This window comes from Corvus cornix, chromosome 2 (genome assembly GCF_000738735.6).
Source record: "Corvus cornix cornix isolate S_Up_H32 chromosome 2, ASM73873v5, whole genome shotgun sequence".
In the NCBI taxonomy this organism is placed as follows: Eukaryota; Metazoa; Chordata; class Aves; order Passeriformes; family Corvidae; genus Corvus; species Corvus cornix.
The window spans coordinates 50,262,612-50,272,930 of record NC_046333.1 but is presented as its reverse complement, the minus strand read 5'-3'; the positions used below and the strand labels follow the sequence as shown (position 1 = coordinate 50,272,930).

Below are 10,319 nucleotides of genomic sequence, written 5' to 3'. Positions count from 1 at the left end.
ATTGCCGCATGGTTAGTAAGGACTAGGGCTTTGCTATGCTAGGAAATGTATCAACATTAACAAAACAAATATTATTTGCTTTGAAGGTCTTCTAACGATAACAGTCAGTGGGTTTATGCCCTCTTAAACAGGAAAGCAAGTAAGGCAACAAAAAAAAAAAGAATAAAACAAATGTGGGGCTTATTTTCCTCTCAAGTAAGAAAAAGAATTTGGCTTGTTTTGTTCCATACCTACTGACCTACATCCAGCTTGTTCAACAAGGCTTTGACATAGGAAGACCAAGAGTCGAGGTTGACTTCTTTTGTAGGCCTGTGAGCGAAAATTAGTGGTACTTAGAGAAAAAGGGAATAGCAAAATGCAAAAGGGAGCAGGAAAAAATATCTGGATGGAGAAGGAGAAAATTCTTTAGTAAAAAATATTCTGTCTAAATAATTTACATTTCAAAAAAGTATGTCAGGAAAATACTCTACTCTGTGTTTAATTTATACAAGAAAATATCAAAATGCCATGTTTCAGCAAGGCCTCATGTTTAATTTTAAACTTATTCTAGAAAAATATATAAATATTTTGTGCATTTAAAATTTTTAAATTTTAAATTTAATATATTTGCTTGTATATTTGTTTTTCATTCTTCTTAATTTTTTTCTATTCATAGAGAGAGAGAATCGCAAACACAGGGAAGCCTTCATCTGGATCTAAAAAAATATGCTGTAGTCCTAAAACAACATACTTTTTTTCCCCACAAAGTTGAACAAAACTTTTGTCATCTTTTCCAAGAAGCAAAAAAGGCAAAACTAAATTCATAGCATGACACAAGCAGCAAAATATGTAAGTTATCTCACATTTTCAGTTGCTGATGTGGGACTGTCCTTGCGTCAGCCATTTCATACAGGGCATGGACACCACCTGGCAACCCTGTCCAAAGCAAAAGAGAAGGTGCTGTTATTGCTCACAAGCTGCTGCCAGTGCTGACTTTTCAAACAGTTTTTCTGTGTGGTCTTTTCCACACTTTCCATGAACTTGCCACATTTTGCCCACAAAATCTCTCTACATTTCTGAAAAAATATGCTACTCAAAGGGCATGAGCACACATGACTTTAGAAACAATCTGATAATGTATGTACATGTGTGAGTGCACATGTGTTGAAAACATTTATCAGAGCCTTCCGATGTTACTCCTGTTTCAAAATTCAGAAGTGTCATACCAACCACAAGCACAATATCAAAGTATTTGCAGTTGAATTACCCATATATTCTGCTATTCAGTACATACACATTGGTACTGAAGCAGCCTCAAAATGTTGTTCTCCAACTTCTGTTAGCTATGGCGTTTTTTTTATCACAGGAAACAAAAGGATAAGACTTTGAACAGACTAACCAGCTCTGTCTTCTAAACAAAAGAGAGCAGATACGGTAGGCAAGTGCTCCCACTAACAATTTTGAGCAGCAATTTTCAGGCAAACAAGAGGAAGCACTTTTCATTACAATGTACAATTAAATCATGGGACTCCTTACCACAGGATGCTGCAGAAGCCAAAAGTATAACAAGGTTCAAAAGGAGATTAGACTAATTCATGAAGGATATGTCTATCAATGGCTATTAAGCACTGTGATCCAGATGCCCTCTGATGAAGGAAGTCCCTAATCCACTGCCTACTGGAAGCTGGGAGGGATTCCATGGGAGAACTTTGGCATAGTTTCTATATTCATATATATAAAAACATTATTTTAATTGAACACCTTAAAGAACTGTTTAGTTCTCAGACTCACAGTTCTTATTCCTACTTGACTACTCAACTGTTTTCAATGTTCTTTTTAGGGGCCCTTTTTTAGCAACTTCAACATTATATTAGTCCTTTAGAGACAAAACAGTAACTTCTTTTAACATATTTACCTGATGTTATTCATCCAGCTTGTAGAAATCTCTCTACCTTTGTAAAGCCGCAACATCAGTTCCCAGAAACCTGGTAAGTATAACCAAAATAAAATGTGATATGTGCACACCTGTACAGCAGATGACTATGTTAGAAGTGATTAAATAGCATTTTTTTTGTGTTTTTTTTAATTTGAACCTTACTCCCTTAGAAGAGTAGCAAAAAACAGTTAGAGCCAGGACCCTCTGAGCAAACCAATTTACTGAGGCTGAAGATGCAGCCCTCGATCTTACAAACTGAGGACAGATAATTGTCAAACCCCAAATAACACATAATTGCAAATCTCCTGCAGTAACACTTTTCTTCCTGTGACCTTCCATTTGAAATGTGTTTGTATCATTTATATTGCAATTATGTTCTAATGTAAGATACATTTGGAGTGTAAATATCAAGATTAAATCTACGTTGAAAACTCAGTCTGAATCAGGTTTATAGCCTAGAGGCAAGTTGTGAATCCCATAAAGCATTGTTCGAGGGACCTGGTTAGTGTTCTGTACACCTGCTTAATGTTTTTTTTTTTCAGTCACAAATGTCAAACTGCTCACTAACGCATTGAGGTTTGAATGACAGCCATGCACTTGAGCACCAGTTATGTTTTTTCACTACCAAATTGGACTATAAATGATGAAAAAGAGGTCAGAAAGGAAGTATGGAAGCATACAAATTTGAAAGGGGAAACTGCTAATAGTCATAAACCGTGTGCAATCAAAGGACCAGAAAGTCATTGTGAATTACCTGCTCCATGAATTACTGATCTAACTGCATTATGATATGGAATTTTCTAACTCCTTTCATCTGTGGTGCAATGGCTCCTAACAGCTCCCAGATCAAAAGCACGACTGCTAGTGAAACCATGGAGAAAAAGCCCACAGCACTAACATTCATTATGAGCCCTTATTTGTTAAACTTCTCTTAATATGCAGGTTTCATTATTTATTGATTCACTGATTGCATGTACTGTAAGTGTGCCACCTACCAAATTTGAGGATATAGCACAGAAATGATCAGCAGTGTTACACCTCAATGCAAGTCAAAACTTTTAAGCATGTGCACATAAAAACTGATAGCTTGTGTATTTCTCCACAGGTGGTAACATGCAGAACATAGATTGGGACATTTTTGTTTGTTTGCGTAATCCAAGCCACCCAAAATACTTCAGAAACAATTTAGTACCATTTTAGTAGTTTTACTGCCTGTGTAAAGCTAATGAGACAATTCGCTTGCACATGCCAGCAGAACCTACAGGAAGACACACTCTAAGGTATATGTGAGCAGTGATGAGACAGTGACAACTTCTACTACAGGTGTCTGTCATACCATACATGCCCCAAAACAGAATTCTAAGCTCAAGTTATGACCATAACAACAAAGCTCAAGTCAGCAGGCATATTAACCAAAAGGTATGGAAGGTTTTTTCGGCTGAGCTTAGGAATTCCTATGGTGACTATTAAAATACATAGAAGACATTTCTAATCAAGCACTGTTTATTTTCCCCCTAAATCTGGTTTCTAGGCTGGATGAGAAAAAATGAGGTTAGTTATGCTCACCTGAGCAAATTTGACAATAAATATATAATAAATAAATAAATAAACAGAGTATGTGAATACACACACACACACACACACATATATACAGACATTTTGACAGATATCTCTTTTGTTTGGTGTGTTTCTACTGGGACAACTCAATATATGTCCAGAGAAAAAATGTGAATTGTTTTCACCATCATGACAGTCTGCACAGTGAACATGTCCTTTTTTTGCTGCTTATCATAGGGACTAAATGCTTCAGGCACTAACAGCTGCATCATTACTTCAGTGTGAACATACTGAATACTTTCTACCTGGGATTATATTTATAAATGTGATGTGCAAGCAAAAACACAGCAAATACTGTCAGTATCACCTTGCTAGTAGAGCAGTCTAGAAAATAGACTTTCTCTTCTGGAAAGAAGTGATTGTGAGGGGACCAGTGCCCCCTGACTTTACATTTCCTTCCCCCCAGCCACCCCACTGCTGAGGCAGAGGCCTGGTCAGGGTGTCAGGAAGCTGAAGGAGCAGCTGCCTGGGGAGCAGGGAGCCTGGGGAGCCTAGGCTGGCATGCAACCAGGAGCGCAGGCTTCCTGGACAGCCTGCCTGCCTGCTTTCCATTGAAACTTTCAATGGAATCAACATGTTCCTGTGAAAGGTTTCAATTCTGAAAAATCAGCATTTTCCAACAGAGAAGAGTTCCACTGGAAAATTTTCAAGCAGCTCTAATGATCAGGGCATCTTTAATATCTCACACAGGAGTGCTGCTGAGGACATTAAATTTCCATCTTAGAGACCGTGAGCCAAAATCTCTCCTTGCCTGCATCCCACACCGCAGCCATGGTCGTCACCGGAGCTGTCTGCCCCAGCGGGCTGGGGCTTCTCCAGGGAGTGTCACCGTGCGACAGCACGTTCTCATTCCATTGTTAGAGCTTGACTGAAACTGTCCAACAGCAGGCACCACGAGTTTAATGTGGCTGAATACAGGGTCATAGCAGGCACCATATGTGACATACTTGGGAAAAGTCCGAATTTTTTTAAGCTTTGAAGAAAGTTTAATAGTTTTAAACTATCATAGGAACCAAAAGGTTCTCAGCTCCAACCATGAGCAGAGCTTTTCTTATGTGTATATATATATATATATATATATATATATATACACATGTTGGAGCATTTGAGTTTAAATCTCTTTTTTCCTTTAGCGAGTGATTTAGCTGATTTCCATGTCTTCCTTAGGAGGTGGATTCATAAACTTGACAGAAAAGTATGGATTTTATTTATAAGAAAATTTCATTCAAGAAAAATTTTAGGAAAACAGCAGCAAGAATGTCAAGCAAAAAAACCAATTAATGGCTCCTGACAGATGTCAGTCTAACCACTGGTTTGAAACTGCTATTGATGATCACACCTCTTGGTATAACCTACTTTGTTTTCAGTGAGAGATTCCAGGAACTTGTTCTACTAAGAAGAATTAAAAGTTAATTAGACAAAAATATAAATCACTGTAAACAATTATTCAATTAAGATTTTCAATGCATAAGTGAATCTGAATGACAGGAAACTGATTCTTGATAGGTTGGAGTTTTTTTCAGTGAGCATAATGAACCCAAATATATTTCTTCACAAGAAGCAAGAAAGAGTTAAGAGAAATATAGTATCTTTCTGTAGCTGATGCTGGAACCCAAAAAGACAATTTAGAATTTATTGTCAGCAAGTGTTAAATAATCAAACTACATGAGGGTAATCAGATCACTGCAGATTTTTGAATTCTATTTTAAAACTCATTTTTAAGGATCGGATTTCAAACTACTGATTCAATTTCTGTTTGGTGCAGCTATAATACTTAGGAACAAAAGTCATCTTGAAGCAAGTCATGCAATATTCCAGATCTTCTAGGGTGCAATTTCTTAGTTTGAAATCAGCCTAATAAATCTCAGGAAGAATGTGCTTATTTCACTGTGTTAGTCATAAAAGGAGGCTGTGGGGACAAGCCTGGAGTAAACATCTACACAGTAGATGATTTAAGCAAGGTGAGATGAAATCAACCCAACTTTCTTTTAAGGTAACTTTTCATGAGATAAATCGCAAGCCAAACTCAGGCTGTAGGTGACTAATGTTTACATTGACGTTAAATTTTTCAAGAGCAAGTTTAATAAACGTCTCATTGACATCTGTGCTTTAAGTCCTTCTCATGATAGGGAAATTTTTTAACAGACCAGACCCTGAAGCTCAGTAGATATTTTACTAAGTGACCTCAAATTTAGGGTATAAGTATTAGGAGTCTTACTCATTTCAACCCTTATGGTAGCAAGGCAAAGAAAAAAAAGAGAAAATGAAAAAGCATGTAGGGAAAAAGAGAGATATGTAAAAAAAAAAAAAAAAGAAGAAAAAAAAAAAGAAAAGCAAACAAACAAACAAGAGAAGAAGCCAAAAGACCAGAACAAAAAGAGAAACAGAAACAATCATCAGAATTACAAAAATCCTTTTTTGTGTCATAGAAAAACATGCATAAACCACAGCAGATAATCTTCCCATCATTACAAGTGGCAGGCCTGAAACAAAACTCCAGATTTAGAAAGCTCGGTGGTTGGGGAAGCTGAACATGGATCTGTGCTTTGTGTCTGGCACAGCCCTCGCCGTGGTGCTGTGCCAAGCCCCCAGACGCAAACACTCCCCCATGCCGCGGCAGCAGCACCGGGTGCCTGGCCCACCTCCAAGCCAGCACCAACTTTTCCGAGCGCTCCTCATCCTGCAGACACCCAGTCACTTGTGTGTTGCAAGCCATAGATCACGTACACATCCAATATATAAAGTCACTCTTCATCCTGCATGTTTTAGGGGTTTAAATTATTTTAAATTTCATTAAATTATACACACTACTCCAAATTTCCCGGCTGATGGCTCTCAGCTGACCCCAGCCCCAGGACAAAGTGGGGGGATTTTTCATACTTGAAGGCAGAAATGCATGGCAGCATTGCTCTCCCTTGGGTACTATTTGGTGAAAGAGGAACACCACATGCAGCTGTGGCTGAATACTGGTGGCCATGGCTGTCCCTGCCACACAGTAAGAGGTGTTCCAGGTCCAAGAGGGGATACATTTTGGGAAATATACCAGTGGGAAATGTACAGTAAATGCATAAGTACCTACATTTATATTCATACATACACATAGGTGTATATATATATCATCTAAAGTGTGAGGTGTTTGGGAAAGATACCAGGGCACATACTCACAATTACATGTGAGCATGTTTCTGGGTAGATGGGAAAGCGGGTAAGCACAGCTGTACACATGTGCTCCTCATGTGCTCCCAGAATGCCTTGTATTTCTGCTATTTTGGCTGGGTTACCTCAGTCCCTGAGTCTACATAAATGCCTGTCACCCTTTTGGGTACATTTTGTTATAAATCTAAGCATGCAAATATTTGTGTCAAAGCTGTCTACACGTGCAACCAGTTGGGAAGCTGAAATTCCTTCAAGTCATGTAGCAACTGTTTTCATTTTCTCTCAAATGGTGTTTCTGTTATTTTCTAATCTCTGCCTGTTTTTGTTTTTTTTTTATTTTATTGTCTTTATTCTTCTCTAAAGCTTAACTGCCTTTCTCTTCTTTGCCTAACTTCTAGGCAGTGAGAAGAATGTGTAGGAGCCATCTCCAAATTTTAATACAAAGACAGTGAAAATTCCCAACTGTATCAAAACAGTCCCTTGCAGAGCTGCTCATCATTTCTTTTGTCTACACAAACCCCATCAGAGAAGCCAGAATGCAGCCCTAAGAAACTACCAGAAATCCTGTAATAAGCACTTTCTTTCATGTGTGGCAAGGGCTTTGAAATTCAAGTTATAAATGTGACAGAAGGATTGAATTCAAGTTTACCCTGTGGTTATAGATGTGGTATAGCTGGGTATGAAGTTTGTGCCTGTGTGTTCTCCCAGTGCACTTAGTCAGTAATTGCCTGGGCTCAGGGCTTCTCCTACAGAGGTAAGAACAACGGGCTGACAGGAGACCACGGACAGGCTGGAGAGATGGTAGAAACTGCTGCTGAAGAAATGGTCATGTAGGATGGTCTTCTGTATGTAATTACAGTAATTAGGAGATGTTTAGAAGGTAGTTCATCAGTACCAATGAATTGTGGACATGCTTAAGTGTCCTGTAGAACAACATTCTTCACAGTTTGGGAAGTCTCACCTAATACAGCTAAAGCTGCCACTGCAACACACCTTGCAATGCAGACTACAATCACTACTGGACAGCAACAGATCATCTTGTTTGAGAGATTTGATTCCCCACATGAGAACTACCCTATACAGATAAGCCAAAACTTTTGGGGTTTGCCAGGGTTTGGTTTTATTTTTTTGTTTGAGTTTGTTTATTTGTTTTTGGTTTGTGGTTGTGGGTTTTGAGGTTTTTTAATAAATAATCCAGGAGTCAATATGCAACACCTTTTAAATGTAGGAAATCTCCAACAGAGATACTGGAAGGGGAGGTTTCTGGCAAGTATCTATCTTCATAAGGCAACAGCAGAGCAATTTGGACTACGGTGGAATTCAAGGAAAATAAATATGAAATTGGCAGGACTCAAAGTAAATCCACCTGTCTTAAGATGACTTCAGCTGTAAACACTTTGGGGAACTCAGACAGTTACCACCCACAGTGAGGATGACTGAAGGAACCAAGATGAACTCACCAAAACAGACCTGACCTTGAATTCCCCCTAGCACTGGTCCTAGCACTCCGCTTGCTTACACTGCCTTAATCCACTTACCAGGTTTTCTGAAGTCAGTAGCCTAAAAGAGCATGTGAACACATCCTCCTAGGTTTAATTATATTTACTCAAATAATAATAAGGAACAGTAACAACAACAACAATAAAGATAATAATCTTTCTTACCAAGGTCAATAGCATTCAGTTACCTGAACATTAATTTAAGACCTTTTTCTGCAAATTCAGGGAGTTTATACAGAACAGATGAGCACTGAAGGCAGAATGCTCATCTTCCTTTTACTGCCATAAATTTGAAGTAGCTCCATATACCCCCAAGGAATTAAATGAAGTTTGCAGTTTCTAAAATGGGCTAAGAATTTGGCCAATACCAGGTACCATAACAGACTCTTTAATGAACTGACATCAAGGACACAGAGGGAAAAGAAACAATTAAAACCAAAACAACAACAACAAACTCCCCCTCAAAAAACCCCCCAAAACCCCAACAATCCAACAAAAAAACCCAACAAAATAAGCAAAACATGGTCCTTAAGTGAATATCAGTGGTTAGAGGAAGGGTCTTCTATGAGCCTATGGGAAGGGATATGCATTCATAACTCGTCTGTTGCTAAGCGATAGATGGGCCAAATTTTATTTAGCCACATCAGCAGCAGACTCACATAAGAAACAGCAGGAGCAATAAAACTCATATGGATAGCTTTCATACATATGAAGGCTTCTTGTACCACGTGTCACATATTCAGTTTGTAGGAGTAAATATATTAACTATGTTTTTCTAACTGAAAATATTTTCCACATGCGAACAGACTTAAAAGCATGTTTAAAAAGAAGATGCAATAATCAGATTTTAAACTTTGGCTTTAAATCCAAACCAGAACTTGAAGTAAGCCTTTGGGGATGTTCCTCTATTTGAAGGAATGCACTATTCTTGTTACCTACTTCAAGCAATGAATGGCAGCACTTAGTCACAAAAATGCAACAGAACTACTTGGGAGTGTGAGGAAACTACATAAAACACATTTGAACACTAAGATCATAATAGTCAGCAAGATTTGGAAAAGACTGAAGCAAAAGTGGATTTGAAATTTTAAATAATAACCTCAAATCTTTTCTTATCAACCATTACTTGTTTCCAGAGAAATAAATCATTTCAATTCCAATTCCCCAACTACCATCAAAATGGGATATTTATTACTGAAAATAACTTCTCTCAGAAATACAGGGTCAGCTATTTCATCAAAGACGTGGCCAACTAGGCAATGTGCAGAATGAATGTTGTTGATTGGATTTCTTTGTTAAGGACTGGCAGAAAACAATATACAGTAGTAGCTAAACTGTGATCAGATGGCAAAATAGCAAAATAATTGTTCATCAGTGCTGTGCCCTTGATTTTTATTTGAGCATGTACATTGGGCCTGTGTGGGCATGGGAGCCAGGCAAACAGCATGCAGAAGAAATGGGAAAAAAGGAGTCCTGGTGATGAGCTGCACAACACATTGCAGTCTCTGAAAAACACCAATGCAGACCCATCTATGAATTTCCTATTATTGTCTTTTTTTGGGTTATTTTGCAAGTTACTGGCTTTGCTGTGGTGCAGGAATTTTCAGGAAAAAGCAATCTCTGCTCATAGATAGGTAGGGTAAAAAATGCACAGCACACTTTGGAAAACAACAAATGTTAGAAAAGTCATTGCTACTGTTAGAGTAGTAGTTCCCACTTGAAAGTAACATTTTGTTCTTTGATGTGGTCTGTGTATATCTCCTGTTGCAGGATCCTAGCTAGCAATAAAATACCAACAGAAGTAGAACCAGGAACTGTAATAGGATGGTACAGGTACAAACTGAAAGGAGTTAATGAAGTATTTTCCAGCACTAGGGTGTTTGGACTGGCACCATAGAAAGGCCAAGAGACCTTGGTATATCTAGTCTAGGAAAATGGGATAGAAGAACAAGCAAGAAACACACCAGCAAGAAAATAGTAAAGTACTTTACTGTTGAGCCACAGTGCCAAGACGCAATGATTTCCCTCTCTCTTCTCTTTGCACTAACACAATCATGAGCTATGGAGCCTCTTTGGCTCATAGGAACTGTTTTACACCACCTTGCATCAGTAGTTCTGGGAAGACGAGCACC

At 38.3% G+C, this 10,319-nt stretch overlaps 1 long non-coding RNA gene across 1 annotated transcript; it reads right to left on the bottom strand.

Annotated features, from left to right (window-relative positions):
• Nucleotides 1-223: 223 nt before the first annotated feature.
• On the bottom strand, nucleotides 224-1,967 carry LOC109144475. Its single transcript, XR_002045275.3, has 3 exons — nucleotides 1,895-1,967; nucleotides 843-915; nucleotides 224-309 (listed from the first exon to the last, which is right to left on the bottom strand). It is a non-coding gene; the product is annotated as an uncharacterized LOC109144475 (long non-coding RNA).
• Between the last annotated feature and the right edge of the window lie 8,352 nt (nucleotides 1,968-10,319).